The sequence below is a fragment of the Cyprinodon variegatus genome, unplaced genomic scaffold, assembly GCF_000732505.1.
Source record: "Cyprinodon variegatus isolate N-32 unplaced genomic scaffold, C_variegatus-1.0 Scaffold1053, whole genome shotgun sequence".
NCBI classification, from domain to species: Eukaryota; Metazoa; Chordata; class Actinopteri; order Cyprinodontiformes; family Cyprinodontidae; genus Cyprinodon; species Cyprinodon variegatus.
Window position 1 is genome coordinate 154,504 of NW_015151506.1, and position 4,565 is coordinate 159,068.

Here is a 4,565-nt window from a genome sequence, read left to right on the forward strand (position 1 = left end):
CGGCTGGTGGCAGGCTGACGGACAGGTGGCAAACTGAACAGGCTGGTGGCAGGCTGACAGACTGGTGGTAAACTGAACAGGCTGGTGGCAGGCTGACAGACTGGTGGTAAACTGAACAGGCTGGTGGCAGGCTTAAAAAGGTGAATGGTGGTTAAACCATGGCAGGCAGGAGTCTAAGACTTGGCCAGAGTCAGGGTGAAATTAGTGAGGTAATTGTGAGCACAGGAATCAAAGAAGGCATGTGATGCACACAAGCACCAGGACTAGACCTCATACAGGCATCGAGACAACCAGGTAAAAAAAACACTCATTCTTTTTTAAAGGAACCATGGTCAGGATGTTGAAAGCAAAGGTGGTCTACATTATTCAGTCCAGACCTGTCATGTAATGTGTTTTTGTTTTGTATCCAAGGCAGACAGAACATTAAAGGCAGCCTGTCAGCAATGTTATACATGATGTACATAAATCATTAACCTGCTTTAACAATGTCAGTCCCTGCTGACTCAGCTCCCATATTTCTTTACTGCTGAAGAAGTATTTCCTTGTTCAGAGGTAAAATAGATCATATGGAATAAAACACATCCAGTTTTTATGTTCTGCTTTTACATTAATATTTCACTATTTTTAACCGCTCAATAAAAATAAAAAGAAGTTGAAAAAGTGACTGTGTTTGTGTGTAGGCTTTACTTTTCTATATTATTCTTGTTCAGGTACTGGATTCTGTCATTTTGTATCACTGCTGCTGTTAGTAGCTGAGAAGGCCAGTGTCAGTTATTGCAGAGTTGATGCAGAGGGACAGGATAATGCCAATCAGAGAAGGAGGAGAAGCAGGAAAGTGAAGCAGGAAACACCAAAATAAACAGAGGCGTATTCAGATGCTGGTCAGACTGTATCTGCAATACGTCTCTGAACTCCTGATTTGGCTCCTCAAAATATCTGAAAGGTGGAGGAGCTTTAAAGGGCAGAAATATCCAGAGGTTTAATAGTTTTACATTAAAGGGGTCATAGAATGCAAAACCAAGTTTCTATTGCCATAGATGAATAACGATAGTTCTGTGGGTGAAATGGACGTACAGAGAAGTTCAAACCCCATCAACACCTCCTTTCTCTGCAAATCTCATAATTCTGAACTTCCACCATAAAACAGGCGAATCCAAACGAAGCACCAAGTTGACGTTAACTTGGAGATGTTGCCTTATTTGGTTCTGGCCTGTTCTTTTGTCCACAGCTGGCTCCCTGCCCCCGTCCACCTGGGTTCCCGGACCAGCCCCCGAGCTGACGGCTTGGGGGCTGGTCCGGGATGAGTTTATTCATTACTACATGCTGCACTGTAGTTGACCAAAATCCCGGACGATTTTGAAATTCCCCCCGGACTTTTTTTTTAGGTATGAAAAGTAGGACATGTCCAGGAAAAAGAGGACGTCTGGTCCTGTTTCAGTCAGTGAGTGCTTGTTGCTATGATGCGTCTTTGCTCAGCAGCTTCGCTCGTTGTAAACCAACCAATCAGCGCACAGCTCACCTAAATATTCATGATCATACCATAAAATGAAGAAAACCTGTCGTTTAATTCTAGAGCTTTTAACCAGGCTGCATTAGAGCTCATAGAACAGCAAATATGCTATTTTCAGCCCAACCAATGTTACACACCCTATTCAGAGACCTTATGGACCAGCACCAAATACCTTATATTGGATGTCTTTAACAGGGGGTCCGCGACCCCTAGGGGGTCCATGGAGGTACTGCATGGGGGTCACGAAATGTTTTAGTTGATTAGACTTTATCTATATTCCTCCCTGCAATTATTTCCACTAATTGAAATGTCTTTAAATCCACATTAACATGAATTCAACACACTGTAGTAAACAGATAAATGGAGGCAGAAGATATCTTTCAGTCAAATGTACCAGGGGGCCAGTAAGGGGGCCAGCGTGTTTTCATGGGGGCACCGAAAAGCATGAAATAAAATTAGAAAAACAAGTAATTCAAATATATTAAGAGAGCTGCATGAAGTGAAATTTCTATTCAAAAGGGGTTAATTAAAATTATTTTTCTTATTAGATCAATCAACATTCGTAAATTAAGAATTTTACATATTTTTTTTTATAAATAACAGTTTTGTATAAAATCTGAATTAGAACTCAAGAAAATTAGAGCAATTTGTTTTCAAAAAAACATTTGGCAGATGAAAACTGGGATCTTATCTCAATTCCACTGAATTTCTCACCTTATTGTTTTTAAGTAATTAGTAAAACTGACTTTATGAAGAAAAAAAAAATTAATAGATCCAAAGGACCTATCAGTAACCATGTCTGTTCCAGCGCAGATCATCATTAGAATTTCTTTGAGTTTTATGTCTTCAGTACAGGGACCAGGACATGATCTACAGGGGCACTGGCCCCCGTTGGCCCCTGTCTAGAACCGCCCATGATCAATGCACACATTCAGTGACACACAGGAGCTCTTTCAAGCTGGGCACCGTTTCATTCAAAACACCAGGAATCAGAAATACTTTAATAAATCCCAGGGAGGGATTACTTTAGTTACATTACTCCATACACAGGAAAAAAATCGAAATCTAGATAAGTAATTGTTTTCTTAAAAATAAGTGCATTTAGTCTTGAATTGAGGAGATAAAAGATACATTTTGCCAATGGAACAAGACAATTTAGATTTAAAATAAGAAAACACAATTACATTGTTTGATTTCAAGTGCATTTTATCTAATTATCTTATTTTAGAGTAAAAATACTCATTTCATTTACCTACTGAAACGGTAAATACACTTAATGTAAGACATTTTTACTTATTTCTAGATAATTTTTCCAGTGTATGTAATAGAGTGACTATAGGACCAGTGTGATAGAACACAGTTTTATCAGTTTGAGGGTTGAAGACCCCTGCCGTATATAGTCATTCTATGACTAGAGTCCAGAGTTACATTCCCAGACTTCACAAAGCAGAGAAAAAAAGTCTAATGTAGAGTCAGTGGGAACCCGCTTCTCTGGAATTGACAGAGCACAATGAACCAGATGCACCACTCCTCCAGAGGCTGGGTGGAACTCTTTATTTACACAATTCAAACAATATAATCATATATTGATGTATAACAAGTGTCAGTTAAAAAGGGTGGAAAAAGAGCATTTAGCTCAGAGACCTGGTTTTAATGATTCTATAAGCAGTTTAGAATAATCTGGTCCAGATGTGAAGTCCAGCTGTTGTTTTAGAGCCAGACTAACTCTAGTTTGACATAGACACTAAAAAAAATGTAAAAATCAGTTTTATTAAAGTTTCACAAATCCCAGGTTTTAATTATTCTACAAGCAGATTAGATCAATCTAGTCCAGGTTTGATGTGTCTGGGTGTTGTAGTTTTTTAATTAGAGTAGATTAAAAAAGCAGAAGGTTGGGAAAAATTAAGCGGAATCGCCCTTTACTTGTTTTTTATGTTTTTCCTCACTCTACCATCAAGTGTAGCAAAACCATAGAGAAAGGTTGGAACTGAATTCTTTTTCTACGGCGACAGAGAGGAGACGAACCTCCTTTTTCATATACATCTCATTTTCCTGTGAAAGATTTTCAGATGAATCAGAAAGCAATAAAATAATTCAGCATCCCTTACCTGACCCAGGATCAGCTGTGAATCAAACTTCTGACTTTAACAGAACAAAGAACTGGATCCCACCTGCTAGATCTAGAGCTGCTAGAACCGACAGCAGAGCTGATTGGCTGGATGGTTTCACTTTCAACTTTCATGGAACATAAAACTGAAACCTGTTGCTCCGGCTGTAACGTATTATGTAAATATATGGAAGGCTGTTTAAGACATAATTCAATTCTCCAGTTCTTATGTCCTGCAGCAAATGTGTGACCTATATATAACTATATAAACATTAATCTAAAGCACTCCAGCAACATATATATATATATATATATATATATATATATATATATATAGATCTTTTTTAAGATTTTAATATACGTGTTTGAATTTCTTTTGCACCATTTGTTTTAGATCAACTGTAGCTAAACTAGGGTTGTCAAAAGTATCGATACTCAAAAAAAGTATCGATACTGAAATGTTGTATCCGGATACAATACTCATTTTCAAAAGTATCGATACAGAGCTTTCTGAACACTGTGTGATTGAATAATTCTACGCACTTTTCAGTTTCAGACTTTTTTTTGTAACAGATGCAGCTGCTGAGAATTATTTTTGTTTCCTAACCGGTTTGGCTAGTGTCATTATGTGTGCAAAACATAGCCAAGGAAGGAAATCTTAATTTTAATTTTGTAAGTTTTTTATCAAGCTTGGTTAATACTGTGCACAGCAAACAACCTCAAAATATTGTTTTTTTTGTTTATTGTATTTATTTTTTGTATTTTAATTATTAATCAAAATATTCCTGTTGAAATTTGGAGTTTTGATTCTTGTGGTATCGAAAATGGTATCGAGTATCGAATATTTTCCTTAGTATCGGTATCAAGTTGAAAAGTTTAGTATCGTTACAACCCTAAGCTAAACTGAATGGGAGACATTTTTGATGTGCAACTCACTGAACACGATTT

The 4,565-nt window shown here is 37.3% G+C and overlaps 1 protein-coding gene across 1 annotated transcript in view; it reads right to left on the reverse strand.

Annotated features, from left to right (window-relative positions):
• The window catches only part of LOC107101098 (cyclic GMP-AMP synthase-like), a 19,398-nt gene extending 15,636 nt beyond the window's left edge, over positions 1-3,762 (reverse strand). Inside the window, exon 1 of the mRNA XM_015399862.1 lies at positions 3,619-3,762. The gene's annotated coding sequence lies outside the window, so the exon portion shown is untranslated. The remainder of the gene's footprint in view (positions 1-3,618) is intronic.
• Between the last annotated feature and the right edge of the window lie 803 nt (positions 3,763-4,565).